At 42.1% G+C, this 16,726-nt stretch overlaps 1 pseudogene; it reads left to right on the top strand.

Annotated features, from left to right (window-relative positions):
• The first annotated feature begins 11,704 nt into the window (after positions 1 to 11,704).
• On the top strand, positions 11,705 to 15,303 carry LOC142433731 (mediator of RNA polymerase II transcription subunit 29-like; annotated as a pseudogene).
• The last annotated feature ends 1,423 nt before the right edge of the window (positions 15,304 to 16,726 follow it).

The raw sequence follows: 16,726 nt of genomic DNA, 5'->3' as shown, positions 1-16,726 counted from the left end.
TCCATAAGTCCTATATAGCCCATATGTCCAATGCCAATCGATAAAGTCCTCTTCAGACACACGAAACACATGCAATGAATGACACCAAATACAGGATGATCACAGGACAGTGGGGGCAAAGTTCTGTGGATCCAGTGGCAGTGTAAGCATCTCACCACGGGCAGGGGTCTCCACATGGTTTCTTCAACTCCAGGACTCTAGTGTAGCTCCATGTTTTGTCGACAGAAATGTCTCACAGGGAGTCGACAAAGCCATTTCTGTATGTGGCAATACCGCACAAGCAACCAAGAAACACATGTATGAAGGAAGACGACACATATCTAAAATTTTTACCTCATTAGACCTGCCACCCATTTGCAGCTCTTTTCCTGGTGCTATTTGTAACAAAAATGTCAGAGAATAGCATGACGTCATCAGCGCTTTCATAACAATACTTCACAAAGCACAGTGATTCCTGTGGTGTCTATTTCTTTTTCAAGAGCAAGCAGAAAGTAATTATTTGTTGTATGAAACTGATGAACAGTGTTGCTAAAGCACAGAAGAGACTAAAGCAAGGACAAGTCACTTCATTGGCAAGAAGCTTATAAAGCCAATCAGAGCATTAATAACAAAATGACTTAGAGAAAGCAGAAAGAGCTATTGGCAAAACTCCTATAGGAGACATTGCGTGCCATCCGTAATATCCATGACATGCACTCTTACTTTCACGTGTGGATGCCATCAGCTCATTCACTGCCGGATGAAACAAAACCACCAATACGTACTCTTTGCATAGGATGCTTATATAAGGTCTTAGTGCAGTGAGTTTTTGTTTGCTTCATGTTTGGGGGTTTTTCCCTCGTTGAAAATGTATGCTGTAGGAGGAAACGTTTTTGGGTGCGGGGGTGCTCTCATCCTCTCTCTCACAATCTCTTGCTCGCACACACACACACACACACACACACACACACACACACACATACGCTCTCTCCTTTTCAATTAAACAGTTTCTTTCTAAATAATTTTAAGTTTGCAATTATGTAGATATTGTTGTAAAAATAATACAGAGAGGTCCATAATCTCTGCACAGTTTCCCCAATCTGGCAAAAGTACAGTACACTATGACAACCAGGATATGGCAATGATACAGAACATTTCAATACCTATTCAGCGGCCTCATATTGCATTTTTATACTCCTGCCTACTCCCTCCCAAGCTTTCCTTAACCCTTGATAACCACTAACCTAATGTCCATTTCTTTTTTTTTAACATTTTATTAGGGGCTCATACAATTCTTATCAAAATCCATACATATACATACATCAATTGTACAAAGCACATCTGTACATTCTTTGTCCTAATCATTTTCAAAGCATTTTCTCTCCACACAAGCCCTTTGCATCAGGTCCTCTTTTTTCCCCTCCCTACCCGCTCTCCCCTCCCACATGAGCCCTTGATAATTTATAATTATTCTGTCATATCTTCCCTTATCCGGCTTCTCCCTTCACCCCCTTTTCTGTTGTCCATCCCCCAGGGAGGAGGTCACATGTGGATCCTTGTAATCAGTTCCCCCTTTCTAACCCGCTCACCCTCTAATCTCCCAGTATCACCCCTCACACCCCTGGTCCTGAAGGTATCATCCACCCTGGATTCCCTGTGCCTCCAGCCCCCATATGCACCAGTGTACAACCTCTGCTCTATCCAGTCTTGTAAGGTAGAATTCGGATCATGGTAGTTGTGGGGAGGAAGCATCCAGGATCTGGGGGAAAGCTGTATTCATTGGTGCTACATCGCACCCTGACTGACTCATGTCCTCTCCTAGACCCCTCTGTGAGGGGATCTCCAGTGGCTGACAAATGGACTTTGGGTCTCCATTCTGCACTTCCCCCTTCATTCACCATGGTATTTTTGGGGGGGATGATGCCTTATACCTGATCCCTTTGGCACCTCGTGATCACACAGGCTGGTGTGCTTCCTCCATGTGGGCTTTGTTGCTTCTGAGCTAGATGGCCGCTTGTTCACCTTCTAGCCTTTAAGACCCCAGACACTATCTCTTTTGAGAGCCGGGCACCATAAGCATTCTTCACCATATTTGCTTATGCACCTGTTTGTCCTCGGTGATTGTGTCATAGAATGTGCCACCAATGATATGATATTTTGTTCTTTGATGCCTGGTAACTGATCCCGTTGGGACCACGTGATCACACAGGCTGGTGTGTTCTTCCCTGTGGGCTTTGTTGCTTCTGAGCTAGATGGCCGCTTGATCTTCAGACATTTAAAACCCCAGACACTATCTCTTTTGGTAGTCAGGCACCATGAGCTTTCGTCACCACATTTACCTGTTCACCCGCTTTGGCCCCAGCAGCTGCATCGGGAGGGTGAGCATCACAGAATGCCAATCCAATAGAAGAAAATATTCATGCATTGAGGGAGTGCTTGAGTAGAAGCCCAAGGTCCTTCCACCACCTTAATACTAAACCTATAAATATAGACACATAGATATATTTCCCCATCCTCATATATATATTTGCATGTACATGTCTTTGTCTAGACCTCTATAAATGCACTTTGCCTCCTAGCTCTTTCCTCTATTTCCCCTGACCCTCGTTCTGCCCCACTATCATGCTCCGTCCCCACCTGGGTCAAAGCCACACCTCTTCTTTATGTTACCTTACCCTTGATCACTCCCTACCAGGCCTGCCACTCCCCCCTCACCACCAATTTGGATCCCATGTTGTTCCCTTGTCCCTGGGTTAGTCAACACCACTGCCTTGCTCCCCTCCTCCCCCCATCCCAAGTCCCCCCAGAACTGTCGGTCCTGCTGTTTTTTATTCCAGATAGTTCATCCAGCCTGTCTTATTTAGAGAGACCTGTGGAGATAATAACATGCACAAAAACAAGACAGAGCAAAACAAAGCAACAGTATGCAGCAAAACAACAACAACCATTGACAAAGAACAAAACACATCAAGAAAGAAAAGCTTGTAGTTAGTTCAAGGATCATTTGTTGCCTTCAGGAGTGTTTTCCAGTCCAGTCTGTTGGGGCACCATGCCCTAGCCCCAAAGTCCACTTTCAGCATTCCCTGGGGACCCCGCCACTCCATTCCCTTGCTGTTCCGCTGCACTCCCCCAGTGCTTTGCCTCGGTGTGGTGGGATCAGGTCAGTTGCAATTCCCACACTGTGTCTCTGGTGCTGTCCCCTGTAGCGCCATTGGTCACTGAGGGGCATCATGTCTCATAGTGGGGCCAGCCATGTAGTCCTCTCTGTGGACTGACTGCTCTAATCAGGGACATCATCCTCACGGCCTGGTAGGCCAGGCTGTGCTCCACTCTCTCCTCCTCCCCCTTCATCTGCTCCCGTGTGCTTTGATCAGATATGTCTCTCTCCCGGAGCTGCAGAATCAATGTCGTCCATTGAAACAAATTTTTCTCGGGGCAGGGGCAGGAATCCACTTAATTTTTGGTGCTGGGGCCAGCCCCCTAGACCTCTCCACTGGTTCCCTACTCCACGCCTGAATGTTGCATTCACACCTTGCGGTAATGGGTTGAAGTCTGGTCCCTCTTTCCATGTGGAGATATAACAATACCCTCCCCTTGGGTGGGTTAGTGCCCCATGACCCCGCTCCCCTTTTCTTCCTTATATTTATCCTTTTATTTTCCTTTCCCCACCTCCTCCACTGTTGTCTACCATGTGCATCCCTGGTTTTGATCTGGTCTCAGCTGTACTACAGTCTTCACCCCAAAAATGTTTGTATACAGTAGCTTTTTCCCTAGGCCCCCTTTGCATTTTTTTTTAATACTGACCTCAGCGGGCTCATGTTATACTTGTCCTTTTGTGCTTGACTTACTTCGCTTAGCTTGATTTCCTCCAGTTTTTCCCATGCCGCTATGTGCCTCATACGTTCATCACTGCTTTTTAATGATGCGTAGTACTCCATTGTATGTATATACCACAGGTTTTTAATCCCATCGTCAGTTGATGGAAATTTGGGTTGCTTCAAGCTCCTTGCAATTGTGAACTGTGCCGCAATGAACATTGGATCACAGATGTCTGGTCTTGGTTTGTTCCTTGCCTCTTCTGGGTATATGCCCAGTAGGGGGTTGCTGGGTCATATGGTAACTATTTCCATCTGTTTTAGGTATCGCCAGATTGATTTCCATAGTGGCTGTACATACTTACAGGCCCACCAGCAGTGGATGAGAGTTCCTGTCTCCCCACAGCCCCTCCAACACTTGTTGCTTTCTGATTTTTTGAATTGGGCTACCTGTGAGAGTGTCAGGTGGTACCTCATTGTTGTTTTAATTTGCATTTCTCTTATGGCTAAAGATCGGGAACATTTTCTCATAAGGTTGTTGGCCATTCGGATTTCTGCCCCTGTGAAACTTCTGTTCAAGTCCTTTGCCCACCTCTCAAGTGGGCTATTGGTTTTTTTCTTTTTGGAAACTAGCAGAGTATTGTAGATTTTAGTAATAAGGCCTTTGTCTGATGTGTCATTGCTAAAGATGTTTTCCCAGTCTGTGGACTCTCTTATTACTCTCTTGGTGAATCCTTTCGATGTACACACGTGTTTTATCTTAAATATATCCCATTTGTCAATTTCTGCCTCCTCTGTGTGTGTGTCCTTCCCTCTTTCTTATAGCCTGTGTATTTCCTGTGCCAAAGTTCTCAAGTTGGTCCCAATTCCCTCATTGATGGCCCTAATAGTTTGGGGTTTAACTTCAAGGTCTGTGATCCGGCTTGAGTCTCTTCTTGTGCATGGAGTGAGATAAGGGTCTTGCTTTACTTTTCTGCATGTTAATATCCATTTTTTCCAGCACCACTTGATAAAGAGGGCATCTGCTTCCCATTTGATATTTTTGGCGCCCTTATCAAAGATCAGCTGTCTGTATGCTGATGCCTTTATTTCTGGGTTTTCAGTTCCTTTCCATTGGTCTGAGTATATGTCATTGTACCAATACCATGCAGTTTTGAGAACTGTGGCTGTCCTAATGTCCATTTCTATACTTTTGTAATTGCAAGGATTTTGTACATTTGGAAGAGGATCCTTGGTGGCACAGTGGTTAAAGCACTTTGCTCTAACCAAAAAGTCAGGAAATTAAACCCACCAGCATTTCTGTGGGGGAAAGGATCAGGCAATCTGTTTTCTTAAAGATTTATATCCCACGTTTATAGAGTTATAAATACAGGCACGTACATATGTAAATATATTTTTATATAACCATAGGGATATAGATCTATGTACATACAGTTATACGTTAAGTATTAAGGTAGCAGACAGACATTGGGCCTCTACTTAAGTACTTAATCAAGGCAAGAACACTTTGCTCTAATAACCTGGCATTCTGGGATACTCACCTTCCTGACAAGATCACTAAGACAAAATGAGTGCATAAGCAAATGTGGTGAAGAAAGCTGATGGTGCCTGGCTATCAAAAGATATCACATCTGGGGTCTTAAATGCCTGAAGATAAACAAGCGGCCATTTAGCTGGGAAGCAACAAAGCCCACAGGGAAGAAGCACAGCAAGCTGTATGATCATGAGGTGTCAACAGGATCAAGTATCAGGCATCAGAAAAACCCAAAACAAACAATCATATTGATGTGAACGGGGAGGGCTGAGTGGAGACCGGAAGCCCAGTGTAGACAATTGGCCATCCCCTCACAGGAGGGTTACAAGGAAGGGACAAGCCAGCCAGGTTGCAGTATAGTGCTGATGAAACATACAATAGCCCTCTATTTCTATAATGCTTCCTCCACTCCCACCCCTCACTATCACTTACAAATCCAGCTAGACCAGAGCATGTACACTGTACAGATAAGAGTTCTAGACACACAGAATCCAAGATAGATAAATTCTCAGAAAAAGCAGTGAGAGTGGTGATACCAGGAGGGAGTAGAGGGAAGGTGCGGGGAGAAATGGGGAACCAATCACAATAATCAATGTATAACCCACAGGCCTACCCAGGGCGACAAACAACAGAATCATGGGGTGAAGGGAGACAGCGGATGGTATAAAATATGAAAATAATAATTTATAATTTATCAAGGGTTCATGTGGATGGGAGGTGGGGGAGGAAAAAATGAAGAGCTGATACCAAGGGCTCAAATGTTTTGAAAAGGATGATGGCAACATATGTACAAATGTGCTTGACACAATGGATGGATGGATTTTTATGAGCTGTAAGAGCCCTCAGTAAAATAATTTAAAATTTAAAAAATTTATATCTATTGAAACCCTATGGGCACTTATACTCTATTATGTACAGTCACTGTAAGTCAAAATCTTCTCAATGACAGTGGATATGGCTTTTATGCATTTGGAATTATATAGTATGTAACCTTTGGGAATAGGCTTTGTTTTTCACTCAGCACAATTCTTTGTAGATCCATTCAAGGTGTTATATATGTCAGTAGTTTGTTCCTTCTTAGCGCTGAGTAGTGTTTCATGGGGGAGTCCTGGGCCCTGGATACACTTTGGGCTCCTAATTGCAAGGTCAGCAGTTTGAAATCACCAGCTGCTCCATGGGAGAAAGACAGGTCTTTCTACTCCCATAAAGAATTACAGTCTCAGAAACTCACTGGGGCAATTTTACCCTGTCCTATAGGGTTGCTGTGAGTTGACATTGACTCAATGGCAGTGAGTTTGGTTTGAGTTTTTTGAGTATTTCATGGAAACGCCATAGTGGTTCAGTAGTAGAGTTCTTGCCTTCCATGCAGGAAATGTGGGTTTGATTCATGGTCCGTGCATGTCATATAAAGGCACCATTCCTTTCTCAGTGATGGTTTATATGTTGCTATAATGCTGAACTAGTGTTAACAGAACTTCCAGACTAAAACAGACTAGGAAAAAAGGCCTGGTGACCTAGTTCTAAAATTTAACCAATGAAAGCCTTATGGATAACAACACAGTTTGATCCACCACCTATAATGGAGATGGCACAAGAATAGGCAGGGTTTCCTCTATTGTGCATCATGTCACTATGAGCCAGGAGCTGACTCAAAAGCAGCTAGCAACAGTATTCTATGATATAGATATGTCACAGTTTGCTTAACCATTCACCTGTGGACAGATATCTAGCTTGCTTACAATTTGGAGCTATTCTAAATAAAGCAGCTGTGAATTTTATTGTTCCGATTTTATGAGCATATAAACTTTCATTTCTCTGGAATAAATGTACAGGAGGGCATTTGTTGGGCTCTATAGAAAGTACAGGTTTTGTTTTGATTTTAAAGAATAATAAACTGTTTCCGCACATGTTTAGTTTTGTAAAAATAAGAGTGCTCAACTGTTCCCAGCGTGGTTCTACTTATTCAAAAATCAGTCAAATTCCTTTACTCTAAATCAGGAAAACAATATCATTTGCAATAGCCACACTAAAGATAAAATAGTTAATGTGTTAGGGTTCTCTAGAGAGATAAAACCAGGTTGCTGATAATTTTATATATACATATATATTTATAAAGATAGATATAAAACACAAGAAATGAACAGTTAAATTATAAACAGATTGATATATAATACAAGAAATTAACAGTTAAATTATAAAGAAGTACAAATGGCTCAGTGCAACTCAATCCCATGAGAGAGTTGTGAGACACTAGCGATCCTTCAAGTCTTCAGGGCCATCAGGTAGTCCTCTGGAGAGAGAGCTAGGCTATCCCAGCACAGGCAGCAAACAACAAGGCAGGTCACCAACCATCAGCCAGGTCACCAACTGTCAGTCCTCAGCTCCGGAGATGTAAATTTCATTCACGTGGTCTTAAAGGGACCTCAACTTACAGCCACATAGTCCACAGGCTAGGCGTCCCACAGGTAGTGTGCCCTGTAAATTGAGGCACAGAACAAGCAAGGCAGCTACACACTGGTCCGATGATTAAAGAGCGAGAGACAAGAAAGGTGAGGCTCACCAAGCCACTTATCTCTCTCTACCCTTCAATTAATCCCACTTGTGTTTATCGGCCAGGCTGGCACAATAAACGATCTCAATCCACCCCTTGCCAACCTGGAACCTGTACGCAATTCTTTAGCCATATATACTTATATAATCTCCAGACATTGATGAAATCACACTTATACATATCATCAATCATCTATCATACATATAAATGAAAACACAGTGAGTCCAATTATATCTGATATATCATACCTGAACAAAGGAAAGATATGCAATAAACACATAAAAAGAAAATACATTGACAATTACAAACCTCGCTTTTGCAATTGATCACATAGTCATAACTGATAGATAGAACTACCTTCTTTTACTACCCATTCTATATTACCTTTGCCCCCATCAAGCACCTCAGCTGGCTATCGTTTTTTTTGCCTCCCCACCCCTTCACACACACACCACCACCACCACCACCCCACTATCATGATCCCAATTCTACCTTGCAAGTGTGACTAGACTAGAGGATGTACACTGGTACAGATAAGAACTGGAAACGAAGGGATTCCAGGGTGGATGATCCCTTCAGGACCAGTGGTGTGAGTGGCGATACTGGGAGGGTTGAGGGAGGGTGGGTTGGAAAGGGGGAACCGATTACAAGGATCTACATATGACCTCCTCCCTGGGGGAGGGACAACAGAAAAGTGGGTAAAGGGAGACGTCAGACAGAGCAAGATATGACAAAATAATAATTTATAAATTATTAAGGGTTCATATGGGAGGGGGGAGCAGGGAGAGAGGGAAAAATGAGGAGCTGATGCCTTGGGTGGAGAGCAAATGCTTTGAGAATGATGAGGGCAATGAATGTACTAATGTGCTTTATGCAATTGATGTATGTATGGATTGTGATAAGAGTTGTATGAGTCTCTAATAAAACTATTTAACAAAAAGAAAATAAATGTCTAGAAAATCATGATGGCAACGTATGTACAAATCTGCCTGATACAATTGATGTATGGATTATTATAAGAGCCCCCAATAAAATTATCCTTTAAATAAATAATTTTAAAAAGATGAAGCATATATATGAATGTGCTTGATACAACTGATGTATGGGTTGTTATAAGAGCTGTAGGGTCCCCCAATAAAAGGATTTATTCATTTTTTTAAATGCTACAAAAGTCTGCCATGCCCATGGAAGAAAGTTTGTGACAAATCTACAGACACTCTACAGAACCTCACTGGAATTACTTATATTTATATAAATATATATAAATATATTTTTCTGTCACTGTATATGGAGGGTTTGGTAGTTACATGATCTGTTGTCAATTGGAGACTTACGAGTGAAGGGATGGAGTTTAGCCTATCAATCAGGGCATAGCTTGATGTTCTCATTTGGAGGCGCTAAGGAGATAAATAGTTTGCTGGAGATGAGATACACACTCACTCCCTAGGAAACACTGCAGCTGACAAGACAAATGGAAACAGGCTAGTGCCCTGAGCTGGAGGAGCCTCATAGAGACCACTGCCAGTGCAGAGATGCTTCCACCACCACTGGATCCACAAGCCTTTCCTCCCACTGGCCTGTGATGGTCCTGCATTCGGTGCCATTCCATGTGTTTCGTGAGTCTGAAGAAGACTTTACAGATTGGTATCAGACATATGGGCTAATATCAGACTTAGAGACTTGATCTCGACTGAGCCGGGATGTTTTCTTAATGTACAATTATTCTTTATATAAAGCTCTTTCTTCTACACATATGAGTGTCCCTGGATTTGTTTCTCTAGTCCACCCAGACTAACACAGGGGGTGATTTTGGTGGAGCCACCTCACATTGGGAAGGGATGCTCAACAATAATTACAGGGAGCCTACGGGGAGCATAAATCCAGTTCTATGTTCTGGGCAGACACTTCTGGATAAGTTTCTCCCCAGATTGCAGCGATCCTTCTTATTCCCAAATCTTCTCTTATAATTCTCCAAACCGAACTCCAAGATAGTCCAGATAACTCCCCTCTCTCTTCGATGGTCTGTGGTCGGTCTTCCAGCACAAGTACGCGAATTTTGTTCGCCATTTTTATCCCTTCGGGAAGTTGACAGGGAACCAGAATGAGGTTTATCATCGAGCAACATTTCACCTTTTTTGAAATGAAAAACCACTCGCGCACGAGTTGTTCCCATAGCACTGTCCTTGTAAGCTGTGTTCAGCATCGCAAGTTTCTGTGACATTTTTCCCAAGCATGAAACAAAAGTTCACAGCCACACGCTGTTCCCATACATCGGCCATCACACACACACACACACACACACACACACACACACACACGCACGCACGCACGCACACACAAACCGAGGTTCAAGCAAAGTTGCTTTTAAGAAAGAATTCCCTGTGACCTGAGAGAATCTTCCCAGGCAACACTACTGGGTGCCCTAACTCCGAGCGAGTTGCTCGATGCTCGCCTAAAGGAAAAATGCATACTATGAAAGCTCCTCCCAGTGCAGCTTTTTCAGTTTTGGTGGGGATACCCCTTCATATATGTATAGGTTTCACAGAGAATATGTGTACATGAGCAGTTATCTTTATTACACATATATTCATGAATGTGGTGGAGCATACAAGGGGCAAAGTTATGAAAATTTCTTAGACATAACCAAACATGTTATGTTTGGGGACTCAAAACCCATCTCAAGGGATACCAAAATCTATTGACATAACAATTTACAAAGAAAATAGTCCATATCCTACTTTGTAGCGGTCCTCAAGCTCATGAGTAGCATCTAAGATGCAACTATTGGTCTCTGTCCAGAAAAAAAAAAGATGATAAAAAGAATTAAAGATGCATGGAAGCAATTAGTCCAGTGGAGTAATGGGCCACATGAACATCCGTCTCCCTGTCCCCGAGACTGAAATGAGACAGTGCCCTGCTACCAATGCCAACATCTCTGAAAGTGATCACATTAGAAAATCCTGAGAAGAGTGAGAGAAAAATGTCGAACAAAACTTAAAATCATTTAAAACAAAAAAGACTAATTTCCTGGTCAGATAGAGTTCGACTGGTGGAACCCCTGAGACTACGGCCCTTAGTCACCCTTCAGTTCTGGTAATCAACTCACCCCTGTGACTGCATTTTCAGTCAACCAATAGTGAGGTATACACACCTTAGCATAGTCAACTATTTGATATTTTTTAAAGAGTAGTCTTTAACCAAGGGCGAAGTTCAGAAGGGCCAGAAAAGAAGGAGGAACGGAAATAGGAAACACCAAGAGGAAGTGGAATAGCAATGTTATATTGTGGTAATTGCAATCAATGAGATGTAACAAAGTGTGTATGAATTATTGAATGAAAAACCGTTCTGCTCTATCAACCTTCACAATAAAAAGTTCAACATAAACAAACAAACGCAAACAGATCACACGACTTCACATTCCCAATATAGGAATGATCTAGTTTCTCACCATAAGAGGAAAGGCTTTTATTTTAGGGATTTTTTTTTGTTTTGGGGGGATGTTTTGCAAGTCACATAGGAAATTTGAAAAGGTTACTAGGATCAATTACGAGGACCCTTAGCAATGAGTATCGCCCAGAAATATATTATTATGTAAACATTAGAGGTTGTACCAAGTCACCTTCTTGCTTGATCCACTGATAAAAATGATATTAGCAATATGCCCTCAACTCAATTCAATATTTAATAAAGCAGAGGCAATTGTGAGTATAATAAAAGTGTGGCCCTTAAAAGTATATCTTCCCAGCATTCTGTACAAAGAAATGTGAAGCAATACCAAAACTCTACTTCTATGTACCAAGCAGGTCAACCAGTAAGTGGAACGGCATGCTCATAAAACAAGGATGGAAAACAGAAGCATTTGACAATGGCAATACCATGACTAATGGTAACTCTAACGTCCATCTCTCTCAGATTTTAAGTGCCTTGCTCAAGAGGCTTTTTGTGGTCATATGAGGATAATCAGAAGTTTGAAGAGTCAGGCTATGTGCCTTCGGTAGTGAAATATCATTATGTTCAATGTTCAAGATGAAATCAGCAGGATTTCTTGAGAAGGCCAAACCAAAGTGTAAGCAGTTTTATTCCTAAGCAATGGCTTCTGTCCTAGGACATGGAGATTTTCTCTGCCTCGCTATTGTTGGGTATGTTTAAACCTTACATCCAAGTCCAGCAGATCTTGTAAGCATACTTTCTAGATCGGAATGAAATCAGAGGTCCTAAGGAATCCAACCCTATCTATCTACCAAAATGAAGTATTTAACCTTCAATCCTGTGAGGGGGTTTATTCAAAAGTTGTTTCAAGACATCATTAAGGAATTGTCATTGCAATTTCTGGGCCCATGTTGGCTCCAAACACCCAAAACTATATAATAAAGCCACTAAATGATTGAGGCAGTTCTCAATGAACTATATGATCTGAGTTAATATTCTATGATTTTTATAATGTATTTTTTTCAACTACCATATACACAAAAATAGAATAAACAAGAAAATAAACCTCCCTGTCCCTACAACTCAGATGCAACAGTGTATCAAGTGTCTCTGGTGACCTACATCACAGCTCCTTGGACCACTTCTAATATAAGTCGCAGTTGTGGTGGACAGGTATACGCAAGTGCAGACTCACATCACTCTGACAGCATTCTACTGTAAAGGCTAGCTGCACTCTTTCCACCTTCGACCCCAGGGCTTTCTCCAAAGGTGACCCACAAGAAAGCATAACCTGAAAATGTTGGGGTACTAATGCCTTTGGGGAAAATATTCAACCAAAAGGAGACAAGAGCCTCACAGACGAGTGTTCCAGCTTTTCATCTCCCAGGAACAGTGTTTGGAAGCATTCCGTTTGCTTCTCAAGAGGTACTTGCAGAATCAAGCCTGTTGCTCAAAGTAGCAACCTCATAAGGAACCCTTAAATTGCCTCTTTGTCCTCCTCACTACTGCTTCCTGGGGTAATACCTCAAACACACAAACGACCCCCAACCCTTTGCTTCACACCTTGTTTTTAGGGAGCCCTACTAACACAAATAGTTATCAACTCATAGTGACCCAACAGGACAAGATATAACTGTCCCTGTGGGTTTCTAAGGCCTTTTTTTTTTTTGCAGTAGAAGGTTTCATCTTTATACCACAGAGTGACTGGTGGTTTCAAACCGGTGCTCTTGTGGTTAGTAGCGCAATACCAGGACTCCTGTAGGAGTCCGGCAGCAGGGGAGGGAGAGGGCGGTGGGGAGGGGAACAAGCTATGTAAAGATCACCAAGGCAGACCCATATACCTTGGTGAAATATTGGCCCCAATAACAAAATAACATTATTCTCCCTGATCTAAAATCATGATGCTGATAGAAATTGTGGTGCAGCTAATTTATTTCAATAATGGTCCCTTAAAAGTCAACAATGAAAACACTGAGCATTCGAGGACTCCCTGGGACAGTTAACAGGATCTGTGAACCCCCTAAAAATGTATGCTGATATATGTCTTGGAGAAGGCAATTATGGGCAAACGGGAAGAAGCAACTCACCCATGGGGGGGGTGTAAAAAAAGCTTAACAATAGTTATATTGAACCCAACGGGAAAATATGCCTAGTACTATGTTCCTAATTGGACACTTTTCTTCTAGTTTCTATCCACCTTATGGTGACCCAGCTCATGTACTATGAACTACTGGGACTTCAGACTCTATTCTTTCCAAGCACTCAACATCCTTCATAGGTCACACCAGAAGGTCTCAAGCTGGCAACCCCACTTAGTGAACCGGGCTCTACCTCAAAATCATCTGTAGCCTTTGTATTTAAGGCTGTGAGAAGAAGGTTATGTGCACTTAGTGTGAGAAGAAGCAGATGATTGCTATCCTAAGGGCATACAATTGGTGGGCATTGGACTTTGGTTCAGATCTCTTGCCTGTAGGGTATATAATGAATGGTGGCCCAGAACCACCATATACTTATTATTTTAATGCCTTCTTTGCTTTATGAATGAATATTATTAAAATTTCTGCCCTGTAACCAACCCCCATGATTTGTGCAAATTATGTCCAGTCACTTAAGAATTTAATGTGGGCCCCTCCACGACTTCCTTAGCCGCTGGCGTGTCAGGCCCAGACTCAGCTGGAGGCCCTGGGGTCCACAACTGGTGGGACCTGCCCACAGCCAGCTCCTGCAGCAGCAGCAGCAGCAAGACTTCAGTCCCGTGCAGTGCTAGAAAGTGCTCATCCCCAAGCTGGAGAGCCTCCACTTTGATGAAGGTTGCAGCTCAGAATTTGTTTCAGAACACAGACATTGATGGTGGACCAAAGAGCAGCGACAGATCCATATAGCGCGTAGACAAGTGCCTAGAGGAGTTCTATGCCTTCTATGACCAGCTGGAGCTTTGCCTGTGCCTGGAACAAGAGTGCCTGTTCCAGAACTGTGACAGTGGCAAGCACTCTCCCACACTGATACCCACAGCTCCCAAGACAGATGCTACGCAGCCCAACAGCGTGCCCTACCCTCAGTACCTGGCCATCATCAAAGTCCAGATCGCCTGTGCCAAGACATTCACACAGGCCTCCTGGACTGTACCAATAAGCTCACAGATAAGATGCTGGCCTACAGGGTCTTGAGGCACCCTCTGAGCTGGGAAGGGGGTGGGGAAAGACAGGAAGGAAGGAATGACAATGAACAGCAGTTACCTAAAATAAAATTTTAAAAAGAGTTTAATGTGTACAAGTCAACAATTCATGATTCATACCATTGGATGAGTTGATGACAGTATCAATAAAAATTACCTTATGCCCCAGGGAAATGATTGCATAATATTCTCCAATATAAAATGATAACAATGTCTCTAAGGTGAACCAGTGACATACATAAACCATAGATATATGAATGGATTTTGCGCTTTCACTTATTTCTAGCCCTCATCTAAGAACAATTTGTTCTTATGACATGGTCCTGCTTGATGCTCACCCTCATGAAGAGATCAATGAAGATATGGGTGTGATGGCAAAGTGTGGTGAAGATACTAGATGGTGCCTGGCTGTCAGAAAGAATAGCATCATGGATTATAACTAATAAAACCCAAATCCAAAGGAGGGAATGGTATGAGAGCTTAAATTGTGAATACTCGGTTTGCAGAAGCACAAAATCCATTTGCAAGGTCCTCACATGGATTAAGTCGCTGGTTAATCCACTCCGACCATAGCTGAGGGATGTGAACAGCCGCGCCATCAGATAGAGAATATTGTAATGTCAATAATGGCAAAAGGAGTTAGGTTCAAATGTAATATCTTTGGATCTATTCTAAAGTTGTTTCAGTGTAAAATTACAAATGGGAGAAGTAGGAATGCATGCGGATTAAGCTTCCGGCGAATCCCCTTTTAGAACAGAACGGAGATGTGAAGAGCTTTGCGGCCGTGAAGAGGGGCTTATTGCAGTCACAGCTAGATTGAAACTCGCCACCTTTAGCATTTGTGACCCATTTAAGATGTGTTCTAGTGTTCACTATTTTCTGCTTTTTTAATCAAGTGTGGTTTTTCTGTTTGACTTTGTTACTGTTATTAGTGTGTTTTTAAATGTTTTTCTGTATATGAAATCCAGGATAGGGAAGCGTATAGAGATTGACTGGATTAATGGTTCCTTGAGAGGATGGAGGAGAGGTTGCTAATAACACGAACAAGAAAGAAGAAAATGTCCTAAAATTGATTGTGGTGATGATTGTACAACGCTTCTTAATATGGTTGAACTATTAAATTACGTGATTTGTGAATTATATGCCAATAAAACTGTTAAACTTTAAAATATAAATAAACAAAAATGTATGCTGATAAAAGAGATTAGGCATACTGAACAGATAGAGGCAGGTGGGAACCTGAGAATAGGGCCCTTGGTGACCATTCAGGTCTGAACCTATACTCACCCCTGTGGTAGAATAATCAACCACTCAAGACTAAAAGGTCAGAGGGCTAGAAGAGAAAAGATGTGGAAACAGGAAACAGAGGGAGGAAGTAGGATCAGTGCGGGTACATTTAGGGGATTGCAATGGATGAATTGAAAAAAAAGTATAAATTGTTGAATGTAAAACTTATGATCTGCTCCATAAACCTTAATTCACAATAAAGAGATGTTTTAATGTACACTGATATGTGTATACACTCTTGCATTTTACTTTCACTATATTCTAATCCGAGTCCTTGACATAAAAAAAAAGTTAAGGATCACTGATGGAAGGACATTAGGCAATATGGCTTACAAGTTAGGATTGTTTGCTTGTACAGAAAGAGCTTTTCGGGAACTCTTTAAAGCATACTACATGACTGAGTATCAGCTTCATTAAATTTTGTAGCCGACCCTTTACTATGAATCTCCCCAGTACAGATACAATTACAATGAAAGGATTTCCCCTTCAAGTTTCAATTTCTTTAAAAAGGGATTATTTTCCTTAAGGCCTAGTTTATAAAAAAGATTTTTATTTTTTTTGCCTCCTCAAGGCCCTGTTTTTGACATCTGGATTCAATAATCTAGTCCAAATTTTCTCCTCAAAGTTACTTCTCAAAGAGTTTGGGGGGTGCTGCCAATCAACACGAAAGGGGGTTAGATTGCAGTGGTGTTCACTCCAGACTAGCCCTAGTTCTGCCAGATAATTCTGTACCCTGACCTGGTACACTTCCAGGAACATGAGTGTCAGGGCCAGCTGTCAATGAAGCAATTCCTTCCACCTGCATCTTGTCCAGCCCCTAAATTACTAAGAAAGGAAGTTGGAAAGTTAAAGAGGCATATTTTCTCGAAAAGCCTTAATTAGGTTTGGCACTTGGGTTATGGGGTGTTTTTTTTCTCTTCCTATTAGCAAAAGACGATTTGCACATTTTAAACACA

Source organism: Tenrec ecaudatus, chromosome X (assembly GCF_050624435.1).
Source record: "Tenrec ecaudatus isolate mTenEca1 chromosome X, mTenEca1.hap1, whole genome shotgun sequence".
NCBI lineage: Eukaryota > Metazoa > Chordata > Mammalia > Afrosoricida > Tenrecidae > Tenrec > Tenrec ecaudatus.
Note: the sequence above shows the minus strand (reverse complement) of the source record. Positions and strands in the feature narration are given on the sequence as shown.